Genomic DNA, 23960 nt, shown 5'->3' with positions numbered 1-23960 from the left:
GTTATAGATGCTAATCTGGATGAGCAGGGGGGTCTAAGCGGTACTTTAAAGATGGGAAGGTCGTGAGAGGTTCATTCCTGAGGGGATGATCGGAGATGCTAGAAATGCCTAAAAAGCAGCGAGATTTAAACCAGTGTGTTATTGAAATAAAATGAGGGAGGGAGAGTTGGAACAATGGTAAGGAAGAAGAATGGGAAAGAAAAGATGGAAAATGAACAAACGAGAAAAAAAGACTGTCTCTTTGCTAATTGCCGTTTCCCATCCACAGCCTCACAGGAAGCTCCTCTGCGGTCTAGGCTGCTTCCTCTTTTGGAGAGAGAATCAGGGAATGTGAGCGTGTGTGTGTGTGTGTTTGTGGGTGTGACGAGGCTGTTGGCAACAGGATCTGCTGCTGGCTGGACCATAACAACATGGCAGATACAATCAGTGATGGTCAACGTAGCACCAACAAGAGAAACTTCGCATATGCCTTGTAGCCAAATGGAGGTAAACCAAACTCCTCGATAAACAGGCTGCTCTTTTAGCCACATGCTGTACTAAAAGCGTCCTTTCGCCTCAAAATAACTGAGGTGGGGGCTGATAAGAGCATTCAATAACCTGAATTAAAGCTGACGATAAATTAAAAACAAAATAGGAAAGTATGTATATACCCTGTATCATATACTGCTAGAATGGCCTGCTAGAATGGACTTGTGTTTGTGTGCATATAATGGAAATTTTGATCTACCATGAGGATGTTTTGTGAATGGAAGTAATGCAACTGATGTTGGTGAATCAAGTCCAAGTTGTGTAATTTCAACATGTTACAAAAGTCCATACATCTCGTAAAACGCCAGCTAGCTTGGCTTTCTTATGACAAAGCAAGTTAATTCTGGTTGCTTTAGGTTAGCCCCAAAAACGCATTCATATTAACACTTCAATAATTCACTTGCTGTCTTCAAGAAACGACTAAAAACTCAACTGTTTAGTCTCCACTTTCCTTCCTAATCTGTAACTGCCTCTCTGGCTATACCACTAACTGTACTCTCTCAAAATAAACATTACTAATGCTTTGCTTCTTAGACTTTACACACCTGAAACTTGTCTATAGCACTTGTTCACTGCTGCTCTTATAGTTGTGTAAACTGCTTCCTTGTCCTCATTTGTAAGTCGCTTTGGATAACAGCGTCTGCTAAATGACTTAAGTTAAATAATTGAAGTTAATTGAATAATTGAAGTAAACTTCAACTCTGAAAACTGGACTGAAGCAGATTTATTTGACTAGAACTTCTGTTAAGCTGCTTTGACACAATCTACATTGTAAAAGTGTCACAGAAATAAATATAAATTGAATTGAAGATCTTCGAAATACTTCTACAAAATAACTATTGCCAGTCGTAAAGAAGCAGTGTTATTTATTTCTCTGATTTTGCTAGACTAAATCAAAAGTTTGGTAAAACTGTACAAGAACGAAAGGCATTGTTAATAACTGGAATACAGCATTCTTGTGCACTCATTTCCTTTCATTAGACAAGATGAGTGGCTCCTCTGATAGGATGTTTGCATGATTGGGGGGGGCAGGGGGGGGGGGGGGGGGGGGGGGGGGCAGGGGGCAGGGGGCATTTTTGGAGGAAACTAGAAAAGTGGGATGTGGCACAAACTACTGCTGCAGCAAAAAAGAAACACATTGCAAACTAGATGTTGGTGGGCATAAGATGGAAAACCTGTATTGATGGAGTGTGGAAGGATACCTTTGGCTTCTATTGATGATGCATATGTTGAGGAATTGCATCAACTAGAAAACTAAGAAAACATTTTAGCATTGGGATGTCGGACAAACTACTGTTAATAGTCTAAGAATAAACAAATAAATAAATAAATAAATAAATAAACAAACAAATAAATAAATGAAAGATATTGCAAAGTAGATGATGTTGGTGGGAATAAGGAGGAAATCCTGCATTGATAGTGTGTGGAATGATACTGTTGGGCTCTGTTGATGATGCATTTGTTAAGAAATTGCTTTAATAATTGAAAAAAATTATATTATCATGTACAGTTCTTAAATAAAACAATAGACCAATTTAAAGACATTAGCAGTTACCTGGATTTGCCATTAATAGGTATGTATTTAAGTCAAATGCTCTGAGTAGTGATGTCTTTTCATTATTTTTAATAATATTAGCATTTAAAGAGTTTATCTGCAGAAAATTTAAAAGTCAATATAAAAAAAAAATCTATATTTTCAGACCTTCAATATTGGGGAAAATTGTAAAACTTTAAAGATTCAATTCTCACTATTAACTAGTGGTTCATTACTTGCATATTAAGATATCGGCTGCTTATTAGCACATATTCTGCATCTTATTCTACATCCCCAATCCTCCAAGCAGCCAATCATCATTCCTTTCATTAGACAAGATGAGGGGCTCCTCTAATAGGATGTTTGCTTTTTTGGAGGAAACCAGAAAACTATTTTACAAATGGGACGTGGGACAACCTGTTATGAGTCAAAGAAGAAGCAAAAAAGGGAAAGACAAGACAAACTAGATGATGTTGGTGGGAATAAGGAGGAAACCCTGTATTGATAGTTTGTGAAATGATACTGTTGGGCTCTGTTGTTGATTCATTTGTTAAGAAATTGCTTTAATAATTGAAAAAAAACCATATTATAATGTACAGTTCTTAAATAAAACAATAGACCAATTTAAAGACATTATCAGTTACCTATATTTGCCATTAATAGGTATGTATTTAAGTCAAATGTTCTGAGTAGTGATGGCTTTTCCTAATTTTTAATAATATTAGCACTTAGAGAGTTTATCTGCAGAAAATTTAAAAGTCAATATAAAAAAAATCTATATTTTCAGACCTTAAATATTGGGGAAAATTGTAAAACTTTAGTTAAAGTTTCAATTCTCACTATTAAATAGTGGTTCATTAATTGCATATTAAGATATCGGCTGCTTATTAGCACATATTCTGCATCTTATTCTACATCCCCAATCCTCCAAGCAGCCAATCATCATTCCTTTCATTAGACAAGATGAGCGGCTCCTCTAATAGGATGTACACATTTTTGGAGGAAACCAGAAAACTATTTTACAAATGGGACGTGGGACAACCTGTTATGAGTCAAAGAAGAAGCAAAAAAGGGAAAGACAAGACAAACTAGATGATGTTGGTGGGAATAAGAAAGGAAAACCTGTATTGATAGTGTGTGGAAAGATACTTTTGGGCTCTGTTGTTGATTCATTTGATAAGAAATTGCTTTAATAAATGAAAAATATATTATTATTATTATTATTATGTACAGTTCTGAAAAAAACTTAATAGACCAATTAAAAGACAATCTCAGTTACCTGGATTTGCCATTAATATATATGCGTTTGAGTGTAGAGGAGTGCATTGTAGTGTAGAGTGGTGATGTCTCTTCATAATTTCTAATAATATTAGCACCTAGAGAGTTTATCTGCAGGAAATTAAAGCCGATATGAAAAAGAAAATATGTTTTCAGACCTTCAATATTGTGGAATATTCTAACACTTTAGTTCAAATTTCAATTCTTACTATTAACTAGTGGTCTATTACTTGCATATTAAGACATCAGCTGCTTATTAGTACATATTCTGCATGATTTTACAACACATCCCTAATCCTACAAGCAGCCAATCATCATTCCTTTCATTAGACAAGAGGAGCAGCTCTCCTGAAAGGATGTGTGCATGATGGGCGGGGCATTTCAGGAGGAAGCTAGTAAAACATTTTACGATAGGGATGTGGGACAAACTACTGCTGGATGTCCGAGCAGCAAAGAAAGAAAGACATTGAAAGTAGATGATGTTGATGGGAATAAGAAGGAAAACCTTTATTGCTGGTGTGTGGAAAGATACTTTTGGGCTCTGTTGATGTGTTTGAGGAATGGCTTTAATAAATGAAAGCTCATGGACAGTTTTGGAAAACAAACAAACAAATAACTAAATAAAAGACCAATTCAAAGTTATTATGGCCCAAATTAGCCACTAATAAGTATGCGTCAAGTAAAATCTTCCTAGTAGTGAAGTATCTTCATAATAAATCGCACTTGAGAACCAATTCTCACTATTAACTAGTGGCTTATTACTAGCATATTAAGATATTGGCTGCTTATTAGTACATATTCTGCATGATATTATAATACATCCCTAATTCTACAAGCAGCCAATCATATCAAAGCATGGCTGTGCATTAATTTACGGTCATAAGACAAGATGAGCGGCTCTTCGGTTGTTTGTATGATAGGCAGGGCACTTTTGGAGGAAACGAAAAGATTTTACGATTGGGATGTGGGACAAACTACTGCTAGCAGTCTGAGAAGCAAAGACATTGCAAAGTAGATGATGTCGGTGGGAATAAGAGGGAAAACCTGCATTGATAGAGAAGGGTGTGGAAAGATACTGTTGGGCTCTGTTGATGATTAGAAGTAGAAAGACAAGGGATTACACAACAGCAGGGCAGGTTTCGAGTTGTGCAAGGAATTGGGGTGGGGGTTTGGGGCGAGAGCGAGTTAGAGAGAGCTGTGCTTGTCATGAGATTCTCGCTCGCTTGCAGGGAGATAGTGGGGGTGGAGAGAGAGTTCGGGGGGCTGCTGCTGTTACTACATCTGTTCCCACCCATCACTCTCACTATCCTGCGCGCACACACATACACACCATGGAAAGAGCTTCTTGCACATCCTTGTTAAAACAAGTCAAACAGAAGTCGACTGTGGGGAAAGCAGAGGTGATTCTGCGAGACTATGAGCAGAAAGTATGCTGTGGATGTGTTTGCGTGGATGTATGACCGTGTGCGAGCTGTGTTTGTGTGTTAGTCAGAAGTGCACAAGGGTGGAAAAGAGTGCTCACACGGTGCCAAACCGAGCGAGCAAGAATGCTTCTGCTGTTCTGTCTTTCGGTTCTCTCTCCATCTTGTTTAGTCTTCGGTCTGCGCCTCTGAGCTTTTCCCCTTTCAACATGATGAAACTTCGACAGAAATTCTCAAAGCATTCAAAATTGCTAAACAAATATGCTAATTTTGTTGTGTTTCTCCAACATTTGTTGTACTTCTGCTTTGAATAAATGAAAGATGAGTGTAACATATTATGTGCACTTCTAAAAAATATTAAGAAACCACTTTAAAGTAAAGGAGACCACTTTAAAGTTGAGTAAAATGTTTAGTGTAGTGACGTGTCTTCAGACTTTCAAATATAATATCACTTATATACTTTTATATTACCAATATATACTTATACAGTCACAGTTATTAGCCCTTGTTTATTTCTGTTTAACGGAGAGAAGATTTTTTCAGCACATTTCTAAACACAATAGTTTTAATAACTCATTTCTAATAACTGATTTATTTTATTACTAGAAATTCTTCAAGAAACTAGTATTTAGCTTGAAAAGACATTTAAAGGCTTAACTAGGTTAATTAGGTTAACTAGGCAGGTTAGGGTAATTAGGCAAGTTATTGTATAATGATGGTCTGTTCTGTAGACTATCGAAAAACAATGAAGCTTAAAGAGGCTAATAACTTCAACCTTAAAATGGCTTTAAAAAAATTAAACACTGCTTTTATTCTAACTCAAATAAAACAAATCAGACTTTCTCCAGAAGAAAAAATATTATCAGACATACTGTGAAAATTTTCTTGCTCTGTTAAACATCATTTGGGAAATATTTTTAAAAAGATAACAAAAAAAGTTCAAAGGGGGTCTAATAATTCTGACTTCAACTGTGTATAATATATATATATATATATATATATATAATTTTTATTTATTTATTTTTTTTTCTGCATCTTCATTTTCTGCAAATAAGCACTGAAATATTCCATGTTTTTAGAGCTTAAAATAGAAGGGAAAGCTACTACTTTAGTTAAAGTATCGATTTTCACTATTAACCAGTGGCTTATTATATATTATTAAGATATTGGCTGTTTATTAGTATTTATAAAGTTCATATTCGGCTTGATCTTATTCTACATCCCTCATGCTATACCTAAACCCAACTACTATATTAATAACTACACTACCTGACAAAAGTCTTGTCGCCTATCCAAGTTTCAGGAACAACAAATAATAACTTGACTTCTAGTTGATCATTTGGTCTCAGAAGTGGCTTATATGACATGCAAAAGTCTCTACATTACACTTATTTTACCACAATAAAATATGATCATGCCTTGATTATGAATGATTTCATTAGGACAGTAAGGTCTGACTTTGCTTTGACAAAAGTCTCATCACTGAACCATCAATAATGTCCAGTATAGAATATGTGGTCATGCTGCAGTGGAAACCGAATGAATGTTGTATTTGACTCCATCATGAGCTTGGAGGACTGCATCCATACATCTCTGACTCAAATCACTGATTAATAAAGTCATCTGGAATGGCAAAGAAAGCCTTCTTGCAAGACTCCCAGAGTTCATCAAGACTCTTTGGATTCATCGTAAACGCCTCCTCCATCATACCCCAGACATGCTCAATAATGTTCATGTCTGGTGACTGGGCTGGCCAATCCTGCAGCACCTTGACCTTCTTTGTTTTTAGTAGCTTTCATATGGAGGCTGAAATATGAGGAGCGCTATCCTGCTGGAGAATTTGCCCTCTCCTGTGGTTTGTAATGTAATGGGCAGCACAAATGTCTTGATACCTCAGGCGTGATCATCCACTCTGCAGATCTCTCGCACGCCCCCATACTGAGGGTAACCCCAAACCATGATTTTTCCTTCACCAAACTTGTCTGATTTCTGTGAGAATCTTGAGTTCAAGCGGGTTTCAATAGGATTTCTGCAGTATTTGTGATGATTGGGATGCAGTTCAACAGATGATTCATGATCCAAATGATCAACTAGAAGTCAAGTTATTATTTGTTACTCTTACAGCTGGGATCCACCACAAGACTTTTGTCAGGTAGGATATTAATAAGCAGCAAGTTAAGAGTTTATCGAGGCAAAAGTCAACTTTTTTTTAATAGTGTATATTGCACCTTAAAATTAAGTATGACCTGATAAATGTGTGCATATATTACACAACTGGCCAATCAGCTTAAGTTAGACGCTGGTAGGCTTGTCCTTGCCTCTACTTTGCCACGGGACACATATGATGCTGGAATATTAGAGAGGCATTCCTAATCTAAATTTACCTTAAAACTTGGGCCCGAGGCCAAACCATCCATCTCTGATCACTGACTCAAGTTGGTAAAATACGATTTCATCAAAAACCCAGCCATTCCAGACCTTTCTTCTTTAGTAGTTGGCTCCTGAGATGTAAATGACAAAGCTGGGACGGGTTGGGCAAGCAAAGGATTGATGTCAGACAATAGCTCCGAGCCAAACTGCCAAAAGTGACACATGCACTTCAAAAGCAAACTATATGAAGAGGCTTTCACTGTTCAGAGATACCTTCCAGGACTCTTGCATGGCTTTTATAAAGAGTGAAGATATAAATGTGGGAGAAGGCTGAAAAAAGGAGATGGTTTGCTTAAAAGAAAGCACTCTGTGGTTAAATTGAGAAGTAGTCAAGAATTCTGCAATGAGGCGTGGGGTTGTGACAGCAGTAAATCCAGCAGCCATATGTTGGTAGTTTATTACAGCCTCCAGTGTCCGTCTTGACATCACATCGCTTGAAAGGAAACAGGAGAAACGCAGAGTCTCTTGTGTGAAATGAGTATTAGCTAACACGAATAAACGAGGCGGTGGAGGAAGCTGCACTACTGCTTACAGGAAACCAACACTTGGTTTAAAAGTAGAGGTTCACGATGGCTCTTATTCATCCTTTTTAGGGATTGTTGATATGGAATTAAAGTACACACACCGGCCCCTTTATTAGGTACACCTGTTAAACTGCTTTTTATCGTAGATTTAAAATCAGCCAAATAACATGGCAGCAACTCGATGCATTTAGGCATGTCAAGACGATCTGCTGCAGTTCAAACTGAGCATCAGAATGGGGAAGAAAGGTGATTTAAGTGACGTTGAATGTGGCATGGCTGTTGGTGCCAGACGGGCTGGTCTGAGTATTTCAGAAACTGCTGATCTACTGGGATTTTCACGCACAACCATCTCTAGGGTTTATAGAGAATGGTCAGAAAAAGAGGAAATATCCTGTGAGTGGCAGTTGTGTGGGTGCAAATGCCTTGTTGATGCCGGAGGTCAGAGGAGAATGGCCAGACTGTTTCCAGCTGATAGAAAGGCAACAGTAACTCAAATAAGCACTCGTTACAACCGAGGTCTGCAGAAAAGCATCTCTGAACACACAACACGTCCAACCTTGAGGCGGATGGGCTACAGCAGCAGAAGACCACACCGGGTGTCACTCCCGTCAGCTAAGAACAGGAAACTGAGGCTACAATTCACACAGGCTCACCAAAACTGGACAATAGAAGATTGGAGAAACGTTGCCTGGTCTGATGAGTCTCCATTTCTGCTGCCACATTCGGATGGTCGGGTCAGAATTTGGTATCAACAACATGAAAGCATGGATCCATCCTGCCTTGTATCAACGGTTCAGGCTGGTGGTGGTGGTGTAATGGTGTGGGGGATATTATCTTGGTACACTTTTAGGCCCATTAGTACTAATTGAGCATCGTGTCAACCACAGCCTACCTGATTCTTGTTTGCTGACCATGTCCATCCCTTGATGACCACAGTGTACCCATCTTCCGATGGCTACTTCCAGCAGGATAACGCGTCATGTCAACGCGTGAATCATCTCAGACTGGTTACTTGAACATGACAATGAGTTCACTATACTCAAATGGCCTCCACAGTCACCAGAGCTCAATCCAATGGAGCACCTTTGGGATGTGGTGGAATAGGAGACTTGTATCATGGATGTGCAGCCGACAAATCTGCAGCAACTGTATTTCCAGTACCTTGTTAAATCTACGCCATAAAGGATTAAGGCAGTTCTGAAGGCAAAAGGGGATCAACCTGATACTATTAAGGTAACTAATAAAGTGGTTGGTGAGTGTATATAACACAATATTTTCTGGTATTTATTGCAATTATTATATTAATGATGATATATCATTATAAGTATCCACTGTGGGACAAAAAAAACGTCTGTATCTATAGAGAAAAGTTTTTTTAAATTTTTTTAATATAAATGTTGATGCCAGAAGAGCGCAACCATAATCAAAAAAATTGAAGAAGCCAAATCGAACTATTCAACATCATATAAAATACAGAAGATGTGCTGAAGCAGGTTGGAAATAAACTTTGCAGGTCAGTGGGTCTCCAGGAGCAGAGTTCAAGACCTATTTGAACTCTGTGGTTACACACAGTAAACACTGGTGAGTTCGGTGAACTGATGACCTTCACAGCCAATCATAGTCATTTCTGTTGAGCATGTGAACACAGTGACAAATCAGTGATGTTTAATGGACGATTTTAAAATTTCAGGAACGCTTGGTACCGAATTCCAGTCTCATGACAACCCTAGTGTCCTAACCCGTGCACGGATTTGTGCATATAATGTACTGATGAACGACCTCCAGAGCTAGGGTGCAGATTGAGTCGGAGAAGACAAAGTCGGCTCACTTTGCTCACCAAAAAACCTCTCGTTTCATTTTACGGCATCGTGTGCAGCTCGGCAGCTTGAACTTTTCACGTTGGGTCTCTCTTACTCTCTAAGGGCAAAGATCAGAGTACCATGTTTACAAAGACCGAGAGGAAGGGGGCTGCTTTTGGGCCAAACTAGGACAGAGTGGAAGCAATATTACTAGTGCTCCCTCTTTTACTCGTGTAAATCACGCTCTCATTAGAAAGTCATTGACCCAAGACTTGATGGTTGACTATTACACAAGCACTTTCCTTCTGGTCTACATGTAAAAGGCCTATTGAAGTAGGTTTATGCTCCAGGCAAAATAGGACTTTATAAACCTCGTCACAAGTCAAAAGAAATGTCCTGAAGCACAATTATCTCCTTATCATGTATTGTGTCACCATCCACAAGAAAAATGACAGCAATCAGGAGAATGCTGAAACCTGATCCACAACATGATGAGTTTGCATGACTATTAAAAGAAGTGATTAAGCTACAAATTTAAGATGTTCCCTGTGGAAGATTGCATGAACTGGGAACTCATATTAAGTCTTGAGTATATTTGAGTAATCAGCTTTTTGAAGAGTAAAATCACTGAATGATGTCCATTGAATGACGATGCAGTCAGATAAATTCATGCTCATTTAAGTTACTTGTTGGGGATGAAACATTTAAATCCCAGACAGATGCAATAAAACAACCTTACAATGCACCTTGGCAAATTTACCCACATGTAGAACCAGTGAGGCTCTAGTAGGGTTGTCACGATACTGGAATTTGGTACCTGTCCTGCTAACATTTGAGCGCTGTTAATCGCTTTCTTAAACAGCTTATAGACAAACCAGCTGATCGACGTGACTTTGAAACACTTCAGTGTCCCTGTATCTGTGGTTACACTCAATAAACAGTGGTGAGTTGGGTGAACTGATGACCTTCCCGGCCAATCACAGTCATTCCTGTTGAGCATGTGAACACAATGGCAAATCAGGGCTTTTTAAGAATGCGCTCAACGGTGCTTAAATGTTAGCAGGAAATAGACGTTCTTAATTTCAGTATCAATTGGTACCAAATTCCAGTATGTTGACAACCCTACCATGCAGTTAGATAAAATTGTGGTTATTTAATGGCCCATTTCCACCGAGTAGTACGGTATAGTGCAGTTTGGTACACTTTTATGGCTGTTTCCACTGTCGAAAGGTACCAAAAAGCGAACCGCACCGCACAACTTTTTGGGTACCCTTTCAAAAGAATACCTAGCAGAACAAAAGGGTACCAAAAGGCAGAGCTAGCATGCAGCTGAACCCTGTTGGTTTACAGAGATACATCACTAGGGCGTGCACAAGCCAGGAGAATGAAAACAAAGGAAGCGCCATTTTTAAATACACAGTCGAGACATTACACCGTAATAATATATACATATTATACAGAGCCATGGTCGACTCAAGCTTAACCAAATCTTGTTGTCATCTTGATGTGCTAGCCGCGCATATATATATTTAATATAATGAACTTCTTGAGCTGATGATAATAACGTGTCCATGATTATTGAAGCGCTTCTGACATCCGATCCTTTCAGAAACAGACAAACACAAGAGAGAAGAGCAAAAAAAAAACAAAAAACAAAGGAGCGAATGATTCTTTTAGCAACCTAAAACATGAACACACAGCCATGTTGAACTATTATCATCACCTTTTGGACTATTATGAACTCTGAATGACAGAATTACTCTCTAACAGAGGTTACATGTGCTGGTGAAGATTAAAGATGCAGATGAGAGGTTTGCTCTGACTGTGGGCTATATGTTGCGTGTTGTATTTGAACCCAAATAAGGACTAAATGTATGCTGTGTGTAGTTTCTCTGTAATTGGTAACATATCGGATACTGTAAGGGTCTGTACGTGTTTATATATGTTGTATTTATTTATTTAATGTAATTGCGGACGTTACAGTAGGCCATTTCGCTATATCAGGCTATATCATTGATCTGCAGTCATAATCAAATCATGTTCCCAGAAAGGTTAGTAATGAACATTTATACACAAGTATTTGTGTGTATGAAGCATCTGTTTTGTCAGAAGTGCTTCTCATATGATATGCGAGCGACCCGTACAGCTTTACTTTGACATTTCCTTGAGCGAGAATGACGTCGACTGAAACTTTCTGTTGTACACCACGCCCTTGGTACCCTTTTGGCAGTGGAAACACAAGCCTGATAAAGGTGACCCGTACCAAATTGTATCGTACTGTACCACTCAGTGGAAATGGGCCATTAGTCCCCATGACACAAGCCTGATAAAGGTGACCCGTACCATATTGTATCATACTGTACCACTCAGTGGAAATGGGCCTTAAGGTACTTGTTAGGGATGAAAATTTAAATTAAAGTCAGATAGAATAAAATAAAAAGTTGCACGTTGGCAAATTTATGCATTCACGTCTCTAAATATGTTATATCATCACTAATCGTTTCAAATACAGTGCATCCAGTAGTGTGAGAAAAACAGAGCTTGTATTAAATACTTCCTCAATAAAATCAGTTCAATGCCCCAAGAGCAGAACAGAAACAGACATGGTAAGCAAAAAAGAAAACCAACAACCTCACACTAACACACTGTAAAGACCTACCAACAAGCATCAGAATTATGCATCAATGTTTTCATCATCCACTTTTTACTCCATCTAGTCTGACTTGTTTTTTGGTTCAACTTTGTAACGCTCGGATTGATTTTTTTCACCAGCATACTTAATGAAAGATTCACCACAAGCTAATCTTTTAGTGCCACTGTTGTTTACGGTGAGATCTCGGTATCTCCTTCATCTCTAGACCTGCAGCCTCTCAAACAGGTTTCGGAGGATGACAGACTGCCTCACCTTGCATAAAAGCCTCGGGCCGAACCATCGTACAACCCCCAACTCAACATCCAAATTAAACAATGACTTGAATGTTTCACAGGGAAGCAAAGTCCAGTTGTGTTGGGTCAATTTGAATGCACTTCCAACTTCTATCTTAGTGGCATCTAATGGAGTTTATCGTTCATGCTCTGTCTGCATGTGATAAATTGTTTTGGTCCTGTTGCGTGACTTTCAACAGATGCGCCGCAAGTCTGAGCATGGGGGACTGCAGGCGCTCCAAAGCCTAGCTTGAGCAACAGGCCGTGACTCATAGGAGAGCAAAGAGTCAGATGGAATCAGAAAGCTAAACATGCTCCTGTGAACAGACCGCAGTTTGAGCACATCACCTCACTGCGTTAGTCATGCTAATAAGCACTTCAGAGCTCAGTTCTCTTCAAATATCTCCCAAATGATGTTAAACAGAGCAAAGAATTTTTCACAGTATTTCCTATTATATTTTTTCTTCTAGAGAAAGTCTTATTTGTTTTATTTCGGCTAGAATAAAAGCAGATAAAATCATTTTAAGGTCAATATTATTAGCCCCCTTAAGCAATATTTGTTTTGGATTATCTATAGAACAAACCACTGTTATACAATGACTTGCCTAATTACCATAACTTTACCCTAGTTAAGCCTTTAAATGTCACTTTAAGCTGAATAATAGTATCTTAATAAAGAAATATCTAGTCAAATATTATGCGCTGTCATCATGGCAAAGATAAAAGAAACCAGTTATTATTAGAAATGAGTTATTAAAACTATTATGTTTAGAAACGTGTTAAAAAACCCTTCTTCCCGTTAAACAGAAATTGAGGAAAATATAAATATACAGGGGGGCTAATAATTCTGATCTGTATATATTTTATTATTATTTCTAAAGCGTGTGTAAAAGAGTGTCTGTTTTTGGGAGCATCATCCTTTCACCTAGATAACACAGCTGTTTTAGAGGAGAGAATGTTGACCTTTGACCTTGCTACCTGAGAACTCTTCAGAACCAGCCGTGGAAAACACAGCTAACAGCTCTCATTCAGACTGGATGAACTGTTAGATGAATGAAGATGCATGACAGAACATTTCAAGAATCTTTATGTTTGTTGGCGTTTACACCAAAACACTTCACTGATTTTACATTTATTATTAAAGGGATCGTTCAGTCAAAATATTCACCATTTACTACTGCAGTTTCTCTTTTTCTGTTGAACACAAAACGTATATATTATGTAGAATGTTGGAGACTGGTAGCTATTAGCATACATCGTAGGAAAACAAACTCCGGAAGTCAATAACTATTTATTTTAAACGTTATTTAAAATGGTGGTGGCTCAGTGGTTAGCACTGTCGCCTCACAGCAAGAATGTCGCTGATTCGAGTCTCGGCTGGGCCAGTTGGAATTTCAGTGTGGAGTTTGTATGTTCTCCCCGTATTGGCGTGGGTTTCCTCCGGGTGCTCCGGTTTCCCCCACAGTCCAAACACATGCGCTATAGGGGAATTGAATAACGTAAATTGGCCGTAGAGTGTGTGTGTATAAATGTGAGAGTGTATGGGTGTTTCCCAGTACTGGGTTGTGGCTGGAAGGGCATCCACTGCTTAAAACAAGTGCCAGAATAGCTGGCGGTTCATTCTGCTGTGGCAACCCCTAATAAATAAGGGACTAAGTCGAAGGAAATGGATTGAAGGAATGAATGTCCTTTTAAGAATCATAAGTGGTTAATAATTACTCCATTTATTATCGACAAACATGAATTAAATTACAATTGACAACAGTATATATAATGAATTACCATTAATCAATACTAATTTACATTAACTAATCTTAAGACTTTAATATTTTTGTGACTCCATTCACCCAATCTCCAAGTCTGGCAGGAGTGCTTTTAGCTTAGCTTAGCATCAATCATTCAATCAGATTAGACCATTAGCATCTTGCTTAAAAATGACCACACATTTCTATAATTTTCCTATTTAAAGCTTGACTCTAATACACTCTTGGATGTTTTTGCACATAAGGATGTTTCTGTTAATATTGGCTAAAACAACAAACAAATCTATTAGTAAATGCTGAAAGTGATCAATGAAATTGAACAATGAACAATCAGTTTTGTTTCGCTAGCTCAAAGATCCAATCCCCATTAAAGGGACACTTTATAGGCTCATTACACAAAACTCTGGAGTTATATTTAACCATTCTGACTTCATTCAGCTGATCTCTACGTCTGGCAGGAGTGCTTTTAGCTTAGCTTAACATCAATCATTGAATTAGATTAGACCATTAGCATCTTGCTGAATATGACCACACATTTCTATAATTTTCCTATTTAAAGCTGGACTCTAATACACTCTTGGATCTTTTTACTCTATTTTATCACACTGTAAATGTATGGTATTTCTTCATTTATTTACTTTACATAAGGGTATTTCTGTTAAAATTCGCCAAACCTACCAGCCAAATCTATTAGCAAATTGTTGATTCATTTAAATGAACTAACAATGAACAATCGGTTTGGTTTTTGCTAACACAAAGACCTAATCCCCACTAAAGTGACACTTAATAGGCTCATTATACAAAACTTTGGAGTTATATTTTACCAATTTGACACCATTCAGCCAATCTCTGTGTCTGTCAGGAGTGCTTTTAGCTTAGCTTAGCATCAATCATTGAATCAGATTAGACCATTAGCATCTTGCTGAAAAATTACCTCACATTTCTATAATTTTCCTATTTAAAGCTTGACTCTAATACACTCTTGGATCTTTTTACCCTGTTTTATCACACTGTAAATGTATAATATTTCTTTGTATTTCTCTTATTTATTCACTTTACATCAGGATATTTCTGATAATATTCGCTAAAACTAATTTATAAATTAAATGTTGAAAGTGACGTTCATATAAATGAACCAACAATACTTCTACAATGCGTATGCTAATTATTGTTAACAAATGAGATCCTTATTATAAAATGTGGTTGTCTATTTTTAACTTTGATGTTGCACGACTTCTTTGTATTAACAGTCTTCGAGTCTACCTCTTTCTACAAGAGTTTGTCTCGCATTTGTCTGGTATTTTGTCTTTCCATCTATTGGCATTCTTTTGCTTCAGCGCACAAATCACAAATACATTTCTCAGATTCCTTCCTTCATCTTGATGCAAACTCATGTCTGCAAACCATCTCTTGTTTTCAGCACAAAACAAGACAGCGCATCAGCTTCATGCAGAGGAAGTTAGCATGAATATATAAGTGACGTCTGATGAGCTCAAAGCAACAAAGAAGTTCAAGCTTATAGGTTTCTGTGCTTTTATGAAGCAACACAATAAACTGTAACTTGATAAATCAGTTTTGTTTCGCTACTCAAGACCCTTTAGGACTTTATAGGCATATTTTACAACAACCCTAGTGTTAAACAGATGACAATTTGACTCCATTCAGCCAATCTTTAGGTCTGACAGGAGTAGTTTTAGCTTAGCTTAGCATAAATCATTGCATCGGATTAGACCATTAGCATCTTGCTCAAAATGACAAAGGAGTTTCTATAATTTTCCTATTTAAAGCTCGACTCTTCTGCAGTTACGTTGTGTACTATGACTTGTGGAAAATTAAAAGCTGCTATTTTCCGATATGGATAGAAGCTATCTGATAATTTCTGTCAAAATAACCAACATTAAAGCTAGCTGGCACTACTTTATGCATGGTGCATGGAGTGAAACCTTATAGAGTGAAAATATAGTCACCGGCCATTTTATTAGGTACACGTGTCCAACTGCTGCCAATCTAAATAGCAGCCAATCACATGGCAGCAACACAATGCATTTAGCCATGTAGACATGGTGAAGACGATCAAACCGAGCATCAGAATGGGGAAGAAAGGTGATTTAAGTGACTTTGAATGTGGCATGGTTGTTGGTGCCAGACGGGCTGATCTGAGTATTTCAGAAACTGCTGATCTACTGGGATTTTCACGCACAACCATCTCTAGGGTTTACAGAGAATGGTCAGAAAAAAGAGGAAATATCCAGTGAGCGGCAGTTCTGTGGGCGCAAATGCCTTGTTGATGCCAGAGGTCAGAGGAGAATGGCCAGACTGGTTCCAGCTGATAGAAAGGCAACAGTAACTCAAATAAGCACTCGTTACAACCAAGGTCTGCAGAAGAGCATCTCTGAACACACAACACGTCCAACCTTGAGGAGGATGGGCTACAGCAGCAGAAGACTTGTCTTGTATCAATGATTCAGGCTGCTGGCGGTGATGTAATGGTGTGGGGGATATTTTCTTGGCACACTTTGGGCCCATTTGCACCAACTGAGCATCGTATCAACACCACAGCCTACCTGAGTATTGTTGCTGACCATGTCCATCCCTTTATGACCACAGTGTACCCATCTTCTGATGGCTACTTCCAGCAGGAAAGCTGCCGTGTCATAAAGTGTGAATCATCTCAAAAAGGGGGTTCAACCCTGTGCTAGTAAGGTGTACCTAATAAAGTGGCCGGTGAGTGTAGTTCCTAGCTATATCTACCTAGAATAAAAGCAACTTTTGATTTTGCATTAGTATTCGTACATGGTGTAACTACAGAAGCGTCAAGCTTTAAATAGGAAAATTATAGAAACTCATTTGAGCAAGATGCTAATGGTCTAATCCGATTTAATGATCTATGCTAAGCTACGCTAAAAGTGCTCCCACCACAGGTTAAATGCATTCAAATTATAAACCGTTTAACTCTAGGGGAGTTTTAGGAAAACCTTATGGAACAAATAGTAGTGTTCCTTTAAGCTGCATGTGTGTCAAGCTTCATGCACACTGCAAAAGACGCAAAATGGCCAGGTTTCATGAACGACAGAGCAAAGAGAAAATGCAAAAATGAGGGTAGCTGTGACTATAAACCAGCAAAGATGAACAGACATGTAAGATGAAAGGATGAAGGAAAAGAGAAGCCAAAAAAAAAAAAATCGAGTTTCAGGCTAAACGTATGGCTCGATATGCAGGCCGGTTTGTCCATGCTGCGTGTGCAAACAGTGAGGATGCAATAGGGTCGTGCTCACACAGAAAGGCAGCCTTGGCTTGGACCGGACGGTGAGGTATATTTACCGAGGCTGTTTTACTCTGCTGCCGTTCGGTGTTGGAAGAAGCACCTCGAGTGTCAGCAACCACTGCTCACACTGCAGGGAGACCACAAAGAGCAGTTTAATCATATGCATGCCTATCAACACACTCTAACACAGCTTCTTTCGGGGGAAGAGGCACAGACTTTTGACCTTGAAATCTGTTATAAAGTAATAAAAACGTTGCAAAACTCGCCGTGTTGAATCATACCCCTATGAAATGAGAGACAATCTCAAATCTCAGTGGCTGGAGTTTGACCTGCAGTAATGATACAGTTTAACTCGGATCAATCTCAGAGTGCTATGATTCAAGCCAAGTCTTAGGATAAAAACAACAACTCACAATCCCTTTGAATGTTCATAATGAAATATATAATGGTTACCAGTTAAAACAATATGCAGCAGTAATCAGTCCATCGCTTATACTGTCTCAATTGTATACTTTGAATATACTGATTCACAAACAAGAGTTTACTTTAATAATTCATTCAAAAGATTCACAAACTCAGAAACTACTGGTATCATTCATTCATCGCAAATTGATTCACTGAATCAAATTCTGACTCACTAGTTTAATTATTCATAAACTTGGAAACTACTGGTTTGAATCAATGAAAAGTGAATGAATCAGTGAGTTCATTCAGTGAATCACTTTTCATTGATTTAAACCGGTAGTTTCCAAGTTTATGAATCTTTTAAACTAATAATTAAACTAGTTTAATTAGGCCTACTCGTTTATAAGATTCACAAATTCTGAAAACTACCGCTGTGAATCATTGACAAATCCTTCACTGAATGAACTCACTGAATCCTTCATTTATCGCAAATTGATTCACTGAATCAAATTCTGACTCGCTAGTTTAATTATTCATAAACTTGGAAACTACCGGTTTGAATCAATGAAAAGTGAATGATTCAGTGAGCTCATTCAGTGAAAAACTTTTCATTGATTCAAACCGGTAGTTTCCAAGTTTATGAATCTTTTAAACTAATAATTAAACTAGTTTAATTAGGCCTACTCGTTTAAAAGATTCACAAATTCTGAAAACTACCGCTGTGAATCATTGACAAATCCTTCACTGAATGAACTCGCTGAATCATTCATTCATCGCAATTACTGAATCAACTTCTGACTCACTTTAGTATAATGATTCATTAAAAAGACTCACAAACTAAGAAACTACCGATCTCAATCATTGACAAATCCTTTACTGAATGAAAGGCATTACTGAATCAAATTCTGACTCGCTAGTTTAATTATTAATTTGATTCCTAAACTTGGAAACTACCGGTATGAATCAATGAAAAGTAAATGATTCAGTGAGTTCATTTAGTGAATCACTTTTCATTGATTCAAACCGCTAGTTTCCAAGTTTAGGAATCAAATAAATAATTAAACTTGCGAGTCAGAAGTTGAACAATTCAATAATTGCTATGAGATTCAGTGAGTTTATTCAGTGAATCGTAGCAATTATTGAATCAACTTCTGACTCGCTAGTTTACTTATTCATTTAAAAGATTCACAAACTCTGAAAACTACCACTGTGAATCATTGACAAATCCTTTACTGAATGAACTGGCAGAATCATTTATAGCAATTACTAAATCAACTCCTGACTCTCGCTAGTTTAATGATTAAATCTTAAGATTCACAACTCAAACTACAGGTTTGAATCATTGATAAATCCTTCACTGATTGAACTCACCGAATCATTCATAGCAATTAATGAATCAACTTCTGACTCACTTCCTGAGAGCATTATGAATTGAAGCATGTTTGTGTACAGATGTTTAAATTCTCAAGAATATTCCACAAATAAATAAATAAATAAATAAATATCTCCAAAACAAACTTATGGAACTTAATCACCGTTCTACACTTTATTAAATTAAATTAAAAGCTATAATTCATATTAACTTGAACAAATAATGTTTTCAGACAATCTGCGCATGAAAAACTGACAGTTCAGTTTAGCAGAGTTAAAGGAGGGCCTTTATTTCTCCTTTTATTCCCCTCAAAATCATATATTTTTATATAAATAAGTAATATGAATAATCCCTTAAGTTGACAAAATGTAAAACTATTTTCCAATAAAAATCTGATTAAAAAACTACCAACACTAGAGTATTTTAAAGGAAGACTGATACAAACATTTTGAAATTCCAGCTCGCCAAATTAGTTAAAAACACTAATTAAATTAAATTATATTATATAAATTAAATTATTATAATTAAAAATACTAGTGAAATAATTAAATATTTAAAGGGATAGTTCACTCAAAAATGAATATTCTTTATTATAGATTAATTTTAGTATTTTAATCTGTCAAAAACAAAAGAAGATATTTTGAAAAATGCTGCAGCTGGCACACATGGACCTCCTTAGTATTTTTTTTCCCCTATGGACGTCAATGAGTGCAGAAAGTTAGGAAGTTAATGGGTGTGTGTGTGTGTTAAATGTTTAAAACTACATGAGAGAAAATGAGATGATTTTATGTGTGAACTATTCCTTCAATAGTAGTGCAGTTATATTATTTAACATTTACTTTTGATTTATGTTTTATTATCATTTACTTAACATGTAATTGTTATTAGACCTGCCATTTTAATTAAATATTCAAAGGGACCAGTTCACCCAAAAATGTATATTATGTCACCATTAATCACCCTTTACTTGTTCAGAAATGTGTATTAATTTAATCTGTCGAAGATAAAAGAAGATAATTTGAAAAATGCTGCAGCTGCCACACATTGACCTCCTTAGTATTTTTTTCCCTATGGAAGTCAATGGGTGCAGAAAGCAGCATTTTAAAAATAATCAATGTGCGTGTGTGTGTATGTATGTGTGTGTGTGTGTGTGTGTGTGTGTGTGTGTGTGTGTGTGTGTGTGTGTGCGTGTGTGTATGTGTGTGTGTGTGTGTTAAAAGTTTAAAATTGCACGAGAGAGAAATAATTAAGTGAGCTATCCCTTCAGTCATAGTGTGGTAATCAGCAGGAGAAAAACCTAATGAACACTATAAGGAGCTGTTCAGCATCATTCGTTGCATCACTAATCAGTGATTGGCCCGTTTAGCGTCAGTCCGCAGACGGGATGGAGGGATACAGAGAGATGCACAGATGAAAAGGAGGACAGACTTACGTAGCTTTATCCTCTTTGGAGCTTTTCAGAAGAGAGGAGACGAGCAGAGGGGGTGATGGATGGAGAGCGCGTCTCTAAATTAGAGGAATAATGACTGAAGCGTCTGAAGACAGATGAGCGGAGGAAAAGTTGAGGAAACTTAGCCTTTGGTGGTTGTTGGGGGATGGAGAGGAGATGGAGAGATGAGCGAAGGAGCCGTCAGACGAGAGAGAAAGAGAGATGGAGGATGGGAGGATGAGAGAGACAGGACAGATTATCAGATTAGTGGCTGGTAAGACTCTGCCTAATTGAGAGGCAAAGAGGCAGGTATAATGGCCTGGGTGGAGGAGACATTTTAGGTTGCTCTGGTCTTTAGCCACACCGATGAGTGTGTGTGTGTTTGTGTGTGTGTGTGAGAAATGTGCATAATTGGTGCGATACAGGTATTGAATTGGAGATTCAAGAGATATGGTGAATTATGAGGACATTGCTGATGTCCAAATTGATCTAAATGCTTATAAAAAACACACTGAATAAGTTTTCAGGAAGTAAAACTACACAGTTTACTGTAAAGAGCAAGGGTTAGGTGTAGAATTGGGGTAGAGCAATAGAAAATACAGTTTATATAGAATAAAAACAATTGAAACCCTACAATTGAACCCAATTGAACGTCCCTACAATTCACAAAAACTAAGTGAAGTTTCTTTATAAACTAATTTGGAGAGGATCACGTGCTTATGATCGTTCACAGCTCCTCCAACTTTAGCTCATGACTAATTATCTAATCAGACAATCTGTAACTCATTATAAATAACCAGACTTTTCTCATCTTGATATCTTCGTCTTGAAGAAATCCCCCCCCAGCCAACCCTACTTTCCCTCCTTCCAAACGGGCGACACGGTGGCCAGTGACTTGCCTCACAGCAAGAATGCCCCTGGTTTAATTCCCTTCCAAACCAGGCGACACTTCTGTGCGGAGTTTTCCTCGTTCTCCCCATGCTCGCGTGGGTTTTCCCCAGGTCCTCCGGTTTCCTCCCACAGTTCAGAAACAAAGCACCCTAAACAATTAATCCAAAATATTTAAGCCAAGCTCCGAGTACACCTTCTCAGCATCCATATCTGACACTTAGCTACACTAAGCAGGAGGGGGGAGTCATCGAGATCTACGTGAGCTCAAACTAACCTGTCGCCCTGCAACGAGAGGGAGCCCAGGGCTCGAGGATCTTATAAGCTCAGGGCTCTCTCCTGGGACAGCACGCCAAACAAGCTTTATTATCAATCATCAGCTAAGTGTGAACTCTTGAAACTGTGTGTGCGCATGTGTGTTTGTGAAACATGAGGACACGCATGTGCATCATTTCATTGGTTCGACACAGGTATTACAAGGAGATGGTGAATTATGAGGACATTGCTGATGTCTTAATTGTTCAAAAAGCTTATTAAATTATCCAGAATAAGTTATTTTCTGAAAGTAAAACTGTAAGTAGGGTTAGGTGTTGGGTTGAGGTAGAGCAGGGGTCACCAATCTCGGTCCTGGAGGGCCGGTGTCCCTCCAAGGTTTAGCTCCAACAAGTATACCTAGTAAGACTTTGATTAGCTTGTTCAGGTGTGTTTGATTACAGTTGGAGCTAAAATCTGCAGGACACCGGCCCTCCAGGAACAAGTTTGGTGACCCCTGAGGTAGAGCAATATAAATCTATAGAAACCTATGGAATGTCCCCACAATTCACAAAAGCAAAACTGTGTGTGCATGTTTGTTGTGCATCTGTGTGTGTGTGTGTGTGGATTTTAAGCTCTGCCCCTGTGAAACACACCCAGCCTGCGTGTTTTCTCCCATGTTCCATTGCTCTGATGAGGATGACAGGATACTGACTGTGTTCAGTGACTGTCATTGGCTTTGGTGTGAATCGCACAATAGTCAGAGGAAAGGGAAGAACAGAAGGTGAGGATCGGCTTTAGAAAACCGGCTTCCCTGATGCATTGGTGCAATTTTTGAAACATGAAATAAACTGCAATATAATTAATTCAACAAGAGTAATCTTTATATTAAGTTTCCAAGGACAGATTTAAAAAATAAATGTACATTTCAAGAATAAATAATATAAAAGTTCATAGAAATATTATTTTTAATTAGCTGAAATATTAATTACCATTTAAATGTACTGGGGAGTAAGATTAAAGTTATCAACAAGTTTTTTATAGTATTTTTATTCAGCAAGGATGCATTAAATCTATCAAAATCTGTAAAAACATTATCAAATATCATCAACGCTGTTAATAATAATGAATTATTGATCATCAAATCAAATATTACAGAGTTCATACACATTTTACTACTAAAATTCCATCACTTAAGTGAATGACCTAATGTTAAATGCAATGTCTACATATGCATGGTAAAAGAAAAACAATGCATGTTCAAATTACAGCATATGGTAAAACACACAGCAATCTATTCAGTGTCAATTTATATTTATATCTGTGTAACATTGATTTAGATAATGCTTACACAGCACTAATAATGAGAGAGTATGTGATTGGCCAAGGACAGAAAAGTAATTAATCTATATTCAAGTATTCAGATATCTGTTTGGACTTTTCCAAAACTTTTCCAGGCCTGGTAAATGCCATGTCAAAAATTCCAGGACTTTTCCAGGTTTTTCATGACCATATGAACCCTGATATTAGAATGATTTCTAAAGGATCACATGACCGAAGACTTAAAGGTGCTGAAAATCCAGCTTTGCTTTAAAAAAAAAAGCTTTGACACAGGAAGAAAGTTAAATTCTAAACAAAATCTCAAACTTTTATTTTGTACTGCATCTCTGTTCAACTGTTTTCAGCCTTGCTGAACAGAAAACAATACTTTGACACTAGTGCAAATTCCTAGATGTGCTTCAAATCAGTCATATGACTTTACCTAACGTAATGCAACTCACATCACCGTCACCCATTCATCACTGTAGCACAAACAGCGAGACAAGTTACGCAACCAAGTTTAATCCTACGAGTTGTTATAACTCCAAAACATTCCTCTAACCAATGATAGCAATAGTTAACCAATAGAGCAAACACTAATCAGAGAAGTTACTAGACTCAGACTCACACACTCTCAAAAAGGTAACACTTTATTTTGATGGTCCATTTGAGTATTAGTAGACTGTACGCTTAATATCTGCTGATACTGCTCCTAAACAGACATTTAACTGACTATAAGAAACTTTGGAAGTACATGTCGACTTACACTAACCCTAACCTAACAGTCTACTTATAATCTAATGAGAATCAGTTGGCATGTAGATGCA

General features: G+C 37.6%; 1 protein-coding gene across 2 annotated transcripts in view; it reads right to left on the bottom strand.

Annotated features, from left to right (window-relative positions):
• rreb1a (ras responsive element binding protein 1a) overlaps nt 1-23960 on the bottom strand; it is a 112336-nt gene that overhangs the window by 34334 nt on the left and 54042 nt on the right. Inside the window, exon 2 of one of the 2 annotated variants that reach the window (XM_056450213.1) lies at nt 17524-17594. The exons of the other annotated variant lie outside the window; for it this stretch is intronic. The gene's annotated coding sequence lies outside the window, so the exon portion shown is untranslated. The remainder of the gene's footprint in view (nt 1-17523; nt 17595-23960) is intronic. 2 annotated transcript variants of the gene reach the window in all.

This window comes from Danio aesculapii, chromosome 24, assembly GCF_903798145.1.
Source record: "Danio aesculapii chromosome 24, fDanAes4.1, whole genome shotgun sequence".
Taxonomy (NCBI): Eukaryota; Metazoa; Chordata; class Actinopteri; order Cypriniformes; family Danionidae; genus Danio; species Danio aesculapii.
This window is presented reverse-complemented; position numbering and strand designations above follow the sequence as displayed.